Below are 14,035 nucleotides of genomic sequence, written 5' to 3'. Positions count from 1 at the left end.
TATGTGAATGGTGTTTGCATGAATGCAGAATTTTATTTTTCCGAGAATGATCTCGCTTAGGTTATCACTACTCGAAGTTTATCAAGTTTTGTGACTGATGTGCTACAACGCCTTCTCGCTTGACTGATTTTTCTGAAGAAACATTTAGCCAGACTGTCCCCCTTGTAAACCTCAAGTTATATCCACTGGGACGCCAAAATTTGTACCATCATTCTCTCACAGTAATCTAAAGGTGGAAATATGTGGCTTTTCCTCTGTCCTCTTTTATCACAATTCGGGGATATAGGATCTGAACCGTTCTGGTTTCCTACACCATTCTCAAGGTGTCGTACCAAAGTCTTATGCGCAAGTGAAGGCTCTCTTCTCCGAGGTAACCTCTTCCTATTGCCTGATGATCATTGCTCGCTTATTCATTTAAGCTTTGTAATTAACACGACAGCTTGTCATTTTGTTCAATCAATGTTTAGACGACAAAATCTGAAAGGATAGTCTTTAATTTAGACTCTTCCTTCCTAGATTTCCAACCTTTAAAATGGCTGTTCTAAACATTAGTCATGTTTCAAGTCCCTATATTATTTAGAAATTTTCCAGAGTAATGTGCAAAACTTCTTTCCTGAAAGTTTTATTAGTTCGTTAATCATTATTCCTATGCAACATGTTTGCAAAAAGATCATAACAATGGATAAGAATAAAGCTAGTTCTGATTATAACTCAAATAAAACATCAAAGATGGCGAAGGAAAGATAACAAAGAAGTGGATTGAGAATGTGCGTTTTCACAAAAGGAAAGGAAGAAAGAAAGAAAATAAAAGAAATGTATTTCAAGAATACACATAAGAACTAGGTGCCCCAGTTATCGCCGCTTGAGTTTCTCTGTACAAACTTTCCGAAGACCCTTCTAAGTTTGACATGTGTTCAGGAGATCTGCAATACTCTGTCAATGTTCCAAGACGTTGCATATCCTTTCTTATTGGTAAAGCAAGATCATCATATGTCCCTGATCAAAATTTGATCCGTTCAAGTCCTGATGTTCCAATCCTGCCCAATACTTGAGTCACCCTTTTCGGGTTTTCGACTCAAGCCCTCTTTGGTCTCAAAGTGCCCTTTACAGGTTTTCACCTTAGCCTCTCCAAAGTTTTTTTCTTTTCTATTTTTTTTTTTAGGAAGCAAAGCGCCCTTTACGGGTTTTCACTTTGGTTCCCCTTTCTTTCATGTGAAGTATTTCTTGACGGAGTCTGCGTTTACCGGATTTGGTAAACTTTTGCCATCCATCTCACATAGGATCAAAGCTCCACCAGAAAAAACTTTCTTTACAACATAAGGGCCTTCCCAATTCGGCATCCATTTTCCTCTAAAATCTTTTTGTATAGGAAGAATCTTTTTTAGTACCAAGTCCCCTTCACGAAATTCTCGGGGGCGAACCTTTTTATTATAGGCTCGCATCATTCGCTTCTGGTACATTTGCCCATGGTGAATAGCTCTTAGCCTCTTTTCTTCTATTAGGTTCAACTGATCATACCGAGATTGGATCCAATCGGCTTCATCCAACTGTAGCTCAGATAACACCCGTAGAGAAGGGATTTCAACTTCAATGGGTAATACTGCCTCCATTCCATAAACCAGAGAAAAAGGCGTTGCCCCAGTAGAAGTTCTAACAGATGTTCGATAGGCAAGGAGAGCAAATGATAACTTCTCATGCCAATCCTTGTAGGTTTCAGTCATTTTCCCCACAATCCTTTTAATGTTTTATTGGCCGCCTCCACTGCACCATTCATTTTGGGACGATACGGCGATGAGTTATGATGCTTAATTTTAAATTTGCTACAAACTTCAGCTATTGTGCTATTATTCAAGTTCATCGCATTGTCGGATATGATCCTCTCAGGCATCCCATATCGACAAATGATCTCCTTCTTCAAGAATTTGCTGACTACTGCTTTTGTGACATTTGCATATGAAGCAGCCTCCACCCACTTGGTAAAGTAATCAATTACTACGAAGATGAAGCGATGCCCATTAGAAGCCTTTGGTGATATTGGCCCAATAACATCCATACCCCACATGGAAAACGGCCAAGGAGAGGTCATGACGTGAAGAGGTGAAGGAGGCGCGTGTATTTTGTCTCCGTAATTTGGCATTTGTGGCACTTCCTCGCATGATCAATGCAATCTCCTTCCATGGTGGGCCAATAGTACCCAAATCTCATGATCTGTCTGGCCATCGTGAAACCACTGGCGTGCGTCCCAAATACCCTCATGGACTTCTTCCAAATTTCTTGGCTTCTACCGCATCTACACATCTTAACAGTACTTGATCCTTCCTTCTTTTATATAACACTTCTCCATCTAAGACATATTCAATGGTATCTTTCTCAGAGTTCTTTGTCATTCTCTGTCGCTTGATCAGGGTATTCCCGATTCTTCACATATTGTAAGATACTCCGATACCAAGGACAATCATCTTTTCCCTCCTCCTCAATATTGCAACAATTAGCCGGGGTCTCAGAGATACTCATCTGAACAGGCCTCATTGCCTCAAGTCTATTCACCTGAATCATCGAAGCTAGAGTAGCTAATGCATCAGCCATTTGGTTTTCCTCCCGTGGGAGGTAATAGAAGGTGATATCGTCAAACTCCTCAGCCAATTCAAGAACCAGTTTTCTATAACCGATTAGCTTAGGATCTCTAGTCTCCCACTCCCCTTTGAGTTGGTATATCACCAACGCTGAATCCCCGTATACTCTCAGTACTTTGATGTTCCGTTCAATGGCTGCACGAATGCCCATAATACATGCTTCATATTCTGCCATGTTATTTGTACAATCGAAGTCCAACTTGCTAGCAACAGGATAATGATCTCCACTTGGGATACCAAGACTGCCCCAATTCCATTACCCGTAGCATTTGAGGCTCCATCAAAATTTAACTTCCATACGTGATCCATTTGAGGATTTTCTTCAGTATTCGCCACATACATCAAATCCTCGTTTGGAAAATCAAAATTCAAAGACTCATAGTCCTCTAAGGCTCTACTAGCTAGGAAATCGGCTATTGCACTTCCCTTTATGGCCTTCTGACTGACATATACTATATCAAATTCTGAGAGCAAGATCTGCCATCTAGCCATTCTCCCGTTCAAAGCAGTCGATTCCATCATATATTTTAAAGGATCTAACTTTGAAATCAACCAAGTCGTGTGATACAACATATACTGCCTCAGTCTTCGGGTTGCCCAGATTAGAGCACAACACAACTACTCAATTGATGAGTACCTCATTTCGCAATCGGTAAATTTCTTACTGAGATAGTATATTGCCCTTTCTTTCTTTCCCGTCTCATCATGTTGGCCCAATACGCACCCCATGGAATTCTCCAACACTGTCAGATACAATATCAATGGCCTATCTGGACTTGGAGGTGATAAGACTGGAGTATTAGCCAAGTACTGCTTTATCCTATCGAAAGCCCTCTGACACTCTTCATCCCATTCACCCGGATTATGTTTCTTTAAGAGCCGGAATACTGGATCACATTTCTCTGTCAGTTGTGAGATGAACCGAGCAATGTAATTCAGCCTCCCCAGGAAACCTCGAACCTCCTTCTGAGTGCGCGGGGGAGGTAAATCTCGTATTGCCCTTACTTTGTCTGGGTCAACCTCGATCCCCTTTTTGCTAACTATGAAGCCTAACAACTTCCCTGATCTAGCTCCAAACGTGTATTTGGCCGGGTTAAGCTTAAGCTGAAATTTCTTTAATCTCAAAAATAACCTTTTCAAGACCTGAACATGCTCTTCTTCCGTTCTAGACTTCGCGATCATATCGTCAACATAGACTTCGATCTCCTTGTGCATCATGTCGTGAAACAAAGTCACCATAGCTCTTTGATACGTTGCTCCCGCATTCTTCAACCCGAAGGGCATTACATTGTAACAGAATGTTCCCCATAAGGTAATGAATGTGGTTTTTCTCATGTCTCCAGGATGCATCTTTATTTGATTGTATCCAGAGAAACCGTCCATGAAAGAAAACAATGAATAGCCCGCCGTGTTATCTACCAAAGTATCAATGTGAGGCAGTGGAAAGTTGTCCTTTGGACTAGCCTTGTTCAAATCCCTATAATCCACACACATTCGTACCTTTCCATCTTTTTTGGGAACAGGGACGATGTTGGCTACCCAATCCGAATACTTGACCTCTTGTAAGAATCCAGCGTCGAATTGTCTTTTGACTTCTTCTCTTATTTCAACACAATGTCAGGTCTCATTCTCCTGAGCTTCTGTTGAACGGTTTACAATCCTCTTTTATGGGCAGACGATGCACCACAATGTTAGTACTTAGCCCAGGCATATCTTGGTACGACCACGCGAAAACATCCTTGAACTCTCGGAGCAAATTAATGAGGTCTTGTCTTGTCTTTGCGGTGATTTCAGTTCCAATTTTCACCTCCTTTCCCTCCTCTAGGCTTACTATTTCTAACAATTCCCTATGAGGTAGGATATGCTTATCCTCTTGTTCCATCATTCTTAACAAGTCCGGGGATGCATCATAATATTCGTCATTTTCAAAGTCGTGGGATCCCTCTGAACACACTTCCTGCTCAAAAATAGGCTCCGTGTTTGAAGCAGCGTCACTCATGTCATTGATATCTGAAGACCTATGAAGGCATATCAAAGAATATACCAAGAATATAAATTTATGAATATGTTTGTGCAAAAGAATTACAAATGAAAGAATTATTTGTAAGACAATCAACCAAATGATAAATATAAAAAGAAGAAAAAAACTGATCAAGATGAACGTTGACATGTATTTCATTAAAATAATGATATTTAGGCCCCATGCCTATTTCACAAAAAAATTTCATATTGTTTCTAGGCCAACAAACAACAGGAATGTTTTGAGCATTACTCTGAATAAGCCCTAAAGACTACAGGGATTTCTTCAGCAGTCCAATTGTTTAGCTCGCTTCCAGGCTCATAAGGGCAGATCTCCAACAAAGCCCTTCTTTCCGTTGCTTCTATGGCGTTGGTATAAACATTTTCCAACATTCCTCCTATGCCGCTACCGGACACTCCACATTCAGAATGGATAAATCCTCCCGACACAAAAGATGCAGATATGTGGGGAAAGGTTAAAGGCTCACACTTAGCTTCATGTCCATTCAAACGCGCCCTTCTTCTCTCTTGTCTCTTCTCTATTTCTTTCTTCTTCTGCTTCATGTCTGGCTTGTACCCTAAACCAAATCTATCAAACTTTTCCTTCGGCATTGGTGCCTCAATCCTTCCCTGAAGATATTTTCCCAATCCTTTCCCGGGTAAGGCTCCTCTTCCTACCATTAATCGCAATCCCATCTCAGTGGTCCTGGATATTTTCGGTACTGGAATTCTATTTCCCTCCGCAATAAACATCGCGTTCACAAATTCTAACGACCGGAAAGAACATTCTAGTGCCTCATCGTTGATGTCCACATAAGGTGCATCGCTAGTCATCATTGCGATAATATCCTCCTCTGCATCTATTGTTACCAACCGATCCTCCGATACCAACTTCACCTTCTGATGTAATGATGAAGGTACTGCCCCTGCTGAGTGTATCCACGGTCTCCCCAATAGACAGTTGTAGGAGGGTTTAATATCCATTACCAAGAAATCCACCTCATAAGTGACTGGGCCAATCCTTAATGGTACCTCAATTCTCCCCATAACCTCCTTTTTTGTTCCATCAAATGCCCTTACTATGCTCTGGCATGCTTTCATGTGCGAACTGTCTATTGGTAATCGGCTAAGAGTGGACAAAGGCAATACATTTAGTGCAGATCCATTATCAACCAAGGCCCCCGGGAGTGTGTACCCTTTGCATCGGACAGTAACATGTAGGGCTTTAGTAGAACCTCTTCCTCCGGATGGTATTTCATCATCACTGAAGAAGATAAAATTGTCAGCACCAATATTGTTGATCAGCCGATCCAGCTTGTTTACCGAAATATCGTCAGCCACATATGTTTCGTTTAGCACCTTTAATAGTGCATTCCGATGTACTTCCGAGTTTAAGAGTAAAGCTAATACAGAAATGCGGGCTGGCTGTTTGTGTAGTTGCTCCACAACACTGTATTCACTGTGTTTCAAAAACTTCAGAAACTCCTTTGCCTCTTCTTCTTTTATTGGTTCATTTACCAATGGTTCAACTTCTACTGCTTTCCCTTTCCTCTGTTCTTTCTTCCAATTCTCTTCCCTGGACGACTCTGCTTGAGCGTCATATCTTTTTCCATTGCGCGTGTAAGAACCTGTTTCCTGATTTCTTTCTGCTTCTTTTCCCAAAACGGTCACATTACACCCGTAATTCCACGGCACCATTTTGTTATCCCTATAAGAGAAATTTGATGGTTTCTGGATTACAATTTTCGGTGTTACCTGGGCCCTAACCTCATTACCCTTAGGGCGTGAGATAATGACCACAGGATGATTTGGAGCCTTTGTTCCCAACTCTGTCGCGCATATGCTCCTCATTTCTTTCGCCTCTTCGTAAAACCTCATCTCTTTGTTATCCATCATGCTTTGAACCAAAGCCTTAAATCCTTCACATTCTTGGATTTCGTGCCCTGTTTTATGGTGAAATTCACAATAATTTCCCATCTCATGCCCTTCCTCAGAATCTGAAATAACCAAACCTCTTTTCGCCATTTCTTTCCAGACCCGTTTCAATGGAGTTTTTACTTCAGCAATGTCAGTCTTGACTTCTTCTCCCGTACCTTCGCTAACCATATTCACCCCCTTATCTGCGTGATTAGGTAACGGATTCTTTGCGTTAGTTGAGTCGTCAAGTTTGACAACACCTAAATTGATAAGTCCTTCTACTACCTTCTTGAAGGCAGTACAATTTTCTATCGAGTGCCCAGAAATTCCCGCATGATAATCACATTGCGCGTTAGTATCATACCATTTTGGATACGGGGGTTGTAGAGGACTCAAGTAACGAGGAGCAACAACATGTGCATCGAATAAAGTTTGATACAACTCCTTGTATGACATCGGGATTGGCGTGAATTGGGGCTTTTCAGTAGTTTGCCTAGCTCCTGACTCTTGTCTTGATGATCCCTGTTGATTAGCAACCACTTTCTTTGGTTGATTCACAGTAATTGACCTACCATAAGCATTCACATTATTCACTTCATTTTCTCTTTTCCTCGGGGGTGCCCTCCTATTATTTTCTCCTCCATCTATTTTTCCACTTTTAATGGCATGCTCAATCATTTCACCATTCATGATTATATCCGAGAAATTTTTTGAAGCGCTTCCCAACATGTGAGTGATGAACGGGGCTTTCAAAGTATTAATAAAAAGCGTCGTCATCTCTTTTTCCAAAAGCGGTGGCTGGACCTGAACCGCCACCTCTCGCCACCTCTGCGCATATTGTCTGAAGCTTTCGTTCGATTTTTTCTCTAAATTTTGCAGAGTTATCCTGTCAGGCATCATTTCTGAGACATGATTGTATTGTCTCAGGAAAGCCTGTGCTAAATCCCTCCAAGTAGCAATTTTAGCTCGGCTCAGCTGATTGTACCACTTTGACGCCGCTCCCGTAAGACTTTCCTGAAAGCAATGTATTAATAATTGATCATTATTAATATGCCCCGTCATTCTTCTACAAAACATAGTAATATGGGATCCTGGGCAACTAGTCCCGTTGTATTTCTCAAATTCCGGCATCTTAAATTTGTAAGGGAGCACCAAGTCCGGAACCAAGCTCAGATCCTTTGCATCTATTCCATAGCTTTCGATGCTTTCTATTGCCCTAAACTTTTCTTCTATCCATTTCCATTTCTCCTCAAATTGTTTTGGAAATTCCTCCTTCGCCTTGTCCTTTTCAACCATCTCGTCAAGATCTGGGACAGCAATATTATTCGGGCTATCACCGGGATTAAAGCCCGCTCCGGGTTGAAAATTCATTGGGATTGAAGCATCACCTTGGAACTGCTGGGGCCTAACCGACACAGGGGGTCTCCGCGGATGCAGCTCAGTCTGTACTTGCGCATGAGGAGGCGTGAAACCTGGAGGATAAAGTGGTTCACCATTGTTTTCTTCTTCACTAACAATCACATGACCTTTACCCTTATCTACTCCCTTCAATAATTGCGTCATCTTAGCCACCAGATCATTTTGGGACTCCTCCATCTTTTGCACCATGTCACGCTGAATCTTTTCTATTTGCTCTTTCATTTGCGCCTGCAACTGGTCTTGCATTTCTCTTTGAAGTCGCTCTAGCTTCTCCAACCTTTGGTCCATAATTTTTGTCTTAGCTCGGGTACCGTAATTTTGTTGGTTTTCCAGGTTAACTGAAATGATTTTATTCGATTAGGTTTTTTTTAATGGTCATTAATGCATATGATGTGATGCAATGCATGAAAAGAATGAAAAGAAAAAGAGGCACTGATTCTCATTCAACTTCATTAGAAAACTTTACTAGATAAAGAGTTTCTTTACATAAAATAGACTACATATATGGCTTTGCCCTTACACTCAAAGCCTTAACCTTTCTAAGAAGCCAAGCTAACTCTCGGCCCCTGTCGGACTCTAACTCATACTTCAAACTTAATAGATCAGCCTGAACCGCTAGAGTTTGCAGATGATCAGCTACCTCGCGCACTTGAGTCACCGCCTCTCCCATAATATAATCTCTTTCTCCAATCTGCTCTTGAGACCGACGGAATTGTCTTTGCCACTGCTCATTACTTTCTTCCAGAAGCTCTATCCGGATTTCACTATTGTGCAATGCATTCTCTAGCCCTCCTATTTGTCTTTTCAATTCTTCAATTTTGTCTAAGCTCGCCCTTAATTCAACCGTAGCATTACGATTACAGTACTGGTGAAGCGATCTTTCTAGTTCAGTTATCCGGACCTTCAACTCCGTCTTCTCGTCTTGGCAATCTAGTAGACTCTTTCCCAAGGCGACTTCTCGAGCCTGAGTATCCTGGAATTTCTTTTCCCATTGATTAGCTTTCGTCTTTTCCTCCTGAATTTCTTGTCGCCATTGTTCTGGCGTTTTACCCAAGCCAGCAGCTCTTACCGACCTACGCAACTTCTTGTAATCTGTCTTCAGGCTGTCCAAATCTTCTTCTGCTTTGTTCTTTCCTTTTCTCAACTTGTTGGCCTCTAATCTTTGAATGTCCACATCCAATCCTAACTGCATTTTTTCTTCCTCTAGTTGTTCTATCTTCTTCCCCAATTCTAAACTCCTTTTTTCGAATTCTTGTTTGATGATTTCTATCTCAGAAGGCAAAACTTGTAAGTGTTCCTCTAAAGATCGAGCAGTTTCTGAGTTTGACGCCGGGATGTTGTCGTTGATCCTTTGATCACGCCACTGACCATACTCAGGAGTAATTGTCGGACCCACGGCTAAGATCTTCATTCGACGAGTCTGGTTCCAGGCACTAGATATTTCTCGAACCTTCTTCTTGTAATTGTCCTCCCTATAGGAAAAATCACTATAAGCCAACCCCTGCGTTGCTGGTATGAATTGTCGTGATCTATACTGTCTTGATACGAGTAGAGGAGCATATCCGATAGCTCCCCATATTCCGAGCAGCGGAACCCAGTCAAAATCTCCACATCGGTACAATATCTCATCAGGAATTAACCAAGGAGCCCTCCATTCAATATCTTCATCCTGGAGATTCTGGAGTATCTCTATCCATTTTTCTTCTGAAATATCATCCCGTCTTGGCGTGGCCACCAATTCTCCTAGAGGGGAGTAGTTATCAGAGAATACCCGATAGGAGACCTTTTCGACCTTCCAGAAGTGGCTATGGAACCATGCCAATAAGAGCTGCGCGCATCCAATAAACCTTCCCTCCCCTGCTTTTCGACACGCATTCAGGGATCTAAAAGTTTCAGCGAGTATTGCCGGAACCGGTGTAACCCCTTTACTAAGCCGATCAAACAAATCAGATACAGCCTCGTCTATGTGTCCTAAAGCTTTGGGGAAAACCACTAGTCCATAGATACCTAAAGCGAAGACATCGACCCTTTTCTTTAAGTCAGGATGTACAAGCACCAAATCTCGCAAACTTTTCCAAGGAACACATTTACTGTCGCCCTTCTGTTGGATCCGGGCAGCGACCCACTGCTCGCTCATCCCAGTGATGTTCATTAATTTCTTTAACAACGGAGGGACACAAGCAGCTCTGGAATAAGTCTTGTCAACTTGAATCTTTGGGCACCGAAGCAAGGTCGTATACTCCTCCACAGTAGGCGTCAAATCTACTTTCCCAAAAGTGAAACAACTGTAGGCAGGATTCCAGAACTGGGCAAGGGCTCGGAATAAATACTTGTCCACTTTGACACTAAGCAGATAAGGTAGGTCACCGTAGTTACAATAGAACAGCTGCTTGGCCTCGACATCCCATTGATCCCAGACTTCTTTCATTTCTCGAAGGTCATTCTGGATTACACTGATACGGGTAAAATCCCACAATTCTGACACGTACCCTTCGGTAAGACTATCGCCTTTCTCCCGTTGTGTCGTTTCAGCCCATATTCGCACAGCCGCATTATCCTCCACTTTATCAACAAACCCCTTTTCCATGATAAGCTTTCTACTGAGAAACTGAATGTAAATCGACACCTCTTTTAGAATGAAGATGCCATGCAATCACAAATAAAGTAAATTAGCATTAAACACAGAATAAGATTTAAAATACAACATTCATTTAGGTAAGCACTAAAAATTTGGAGTAGCTCTACCTAGGTCGGTTCCTAAGGTTCACTACATGTGGTATGGCTCTAGAGATAAGGTACCTGAACCAGCCGATTCCTCGATCCTCACCCATTATAGGCTCATACGGACCAAGTTCGATTCAGGGGGATACATTTCCCTATGGCCATGCGGAGATGAAAATCTCACGAAGACATAGGTACGGATGTATCCCGGAAGCGATTCACTATCCCATGCGGAGGTGAAAACCTCACGAAGGCGTAGTTTCTCACTCCCACTTAAAAAGGTGTGACCAACGGTCATGCAATGCAATGCAGAAAGATATAAAAATTTAAAATACAAAACCTGATGAAAACTATAACTCAAAACAAATGAAATGCAATGAGAGGATCGTAAATTTAAACCAAAATTTTAACTTTCGACAAAAAGACAAAAAATAATCAACTCGTGGCTCGACTCACTTATTTTTGGTGTCCCCAGCGGAGTCGCCAAGCTGTAGACACCGTATTTTGATGAAAACGGGGTCGACTTGGATTTTGAAAAATGAAACGGGAGTCGCCACCAATCCTTTTCTATGAGGTGTGATTGGATCACCTCTAAAAGTAGTTATTTTTAATAAACGGTTTGATTTTATTAAAACAACAGGTTTGATCCACGAAATTCAGAAAAATGGGTTCGGGTGTCGGTTACGCACGAGGAAGGATTAGCACCCTCGATACGCCCAAAATTGGTACCTTAGTTGATTACTTAATGTCTTAATGTCGAAAAGTTGAAAACTTTAAAGAAATTTAAAAATACGTTCCTTGTATTAAAAAGTTGAAAATTTTGGGAAAAGGGGACACATTCCGCGTTAATCGAGAAAAAAAATCATATCCAGTAAGTTAGGACACAATGTCTCGAATTTCCGATACGCGAATGAATGCCAAAATTTTATTTATTTAAAAAGATATTTTATTATCTCGGGTTTAGGAAAGGGATCATGCCCAGTAAGTTAGGACACAATCTTTTCTTAACTCCCGATATCATTTAAAACTTGATTTTAAAAGAATCGTATAATAAAGTTTAAAAGAATATTCAATTGTTTAAAATCAAGTGAAGAAATCGCAACCCAATACGTTAGGGCACAATTTCTTAAAATATTAAACATTGAATATTGCATTTATTTCGAAAAATCCTCGTCTCGAGAAAACAACGTGTCACATCCAATGCGTTAGGACACAACGTATTGAATTCTTGATAACGAGCTTTATATCATTTTTAAAAGAGTAATCTCGATTATTTAAATTCAACGAAGAAAATCGGAACCCAATACGTTAGGGCTCGATTCTCGAAGATCTAAAATACCGAGTGTTACTTTTATTTTAGATTTTTGTTTTTGATAAATCCGAGTAAAAATGAATGCAAAATAATAATAATGATGACAATGTAAATAAAATGATACAAGCAAAATAATAAACAATAAAAACAATTATACGGGCGAAATAACAAACGATAAAAAACTAAAGTAAGAAAATAAACAATAATAAACATGTAAATAAATAAATGAACAAAATCAACAAAATCATATAATTATAAAGATACATAAACACGTATACATATAAGCATGAAAATATGAAAAGCATGCGCATGTACACCTTATTTAAAACTATTGGACGTGAAAATACATAGGCATATATGCACGTACATGTATACGTGTAAAACCATCATCAAATATATATAAATACATATGTAATTATATATATAAATCACAAAGTACGAAAAATATAAACAATATATTTTGAAAATATAATGGATATGTAAGAGCATATATATATATATATAAATATACACATATGAAAAAAAGAGTATTTTTGTATATAAAAAAACATACATATACATATACCTATATACATATATAAGCAATTATATAATAATAATATAATATGAAGCATATATATAAAATTTACAAAATAAGTATAAACAAAATATGAGGATAATAATAATAACAGTAAATAACATAATAGGTTTAATAATAAAATAAAAGTAAAAAAAAATTTAGAAAAGGACTAGAATAATAAAAGAACAACATTTGGGGCGAAATCGAAAATAAATAAATAAAGAAAGGGACCCAATTGTGATGGACGCGAAAAGTAGAAGGGCCAAATAGGAAATATTCCCATGTAGAGTGCCACGTTTCAGCGCAAAGGACCATACATGGTCAAAGGACCTGATTGAAACAGAAACAAAACTCGCGGCCCAAATCAAAAAAAAATAAAAGGTTTGATTGCATTTCGACGCAAGATGGAGGGACTAAATACATAAATTACCCATTAGGGCAAAGCATGCACAAATCCCCCATCACCTGGCGCCGTTTCTTCTAACATAAATATCCAATAAAGAGAAAATGTTGCTTCATTTTTTTCTAAAAAACAGAGGGCTCAGCCCCTCTCTCTCACAGGCTCCAAGTCCCGCCGATAGGGCCGTCGCCGGCGCCGCCGTGACCCTCACCGTCATCAGTGACCGGGGCAACGCAAAGGTCGCCCCTTTGGTCCGTTTTTGAAACATTTGAAGGCCTAAACTCCTAGACTTCAAGGCCGAAAGGAGAAAAATCACGTGCCCCCTTTTCACGTCCTGATTTCGATGACCGAAATGGCCGGCGAAGGGCTCTCCGGCGATCCCAGGTATTCTCCTTCCTCTCTTTTTTTTAAAATAATTTTCTTAAGAAAACGATTTCGAAAAGAAAAAAAGAAAAGAAATCGACAAAGAAAAAAAAACGAAGAACAAAAACAGCGACCCTTTTTATTGATTTCTGATTTTTTTCAAAAATTCCCCCACCGTCGGCCAAATGGGCCACCGTCGACCCCGCCGTGAGTGGTGGTCAGAAGCCCGAACGTCGGGTTTTTAAACCCTGCTTCAAGGACCAACTGAAGACTAAGTCTTCATGGCCTTGGGGTCGCGAGAGAAAAATCAAATCGCTGCCTTCCCCGCCCAATTTCGGTGACCCGAAGTCGGACTCCGGCGACGACACTTGCGAGGCGATTTAGGTAAGGTTCTTTCTCCTTTTTTATTTCGTTTTTGTTAAGATAGATTCATTATATAAAAGAAAAAAACAAGCAAATATAAAACAAACAAAAGAGAATAGGAAGTCTGAATCCACCTTTAAATGTTTTCTCTGCCTTTTTTCATTAGCTGTTGTGTTGTGAAAATGTTACAAAAGGAAAGACCCGATTATCGTGATCAAGCTTTCCCCCCCTTTTCATTGGTTTGAATAGCTTTATATAGCCCTAATATATTTTTTATTATTTGTTGTCTTTTCTTCTTGTAGATGGCAGTGCAAGTGGAGGGCAGGTGC

The sequence above is a fragment of the Gossypium hirsutum genome, chromosome A03, assembly GCF_007990345.1.
Source record: "Gossypium hirsutum isolate 1008001.06 chromosome A03, Gossypium_hirsutum_v2.1, whole genome shotgun sequence".
Taxonomy (NCBI): Eukaryota; Viridiplantae; Streptophyta; class Magnoliopsida; order Malvales; family Malvaceae; genus Gossypium; species Gossypium hirsutum.
This window is presented reverse-complemented; position numbering follows the sequence as displayed.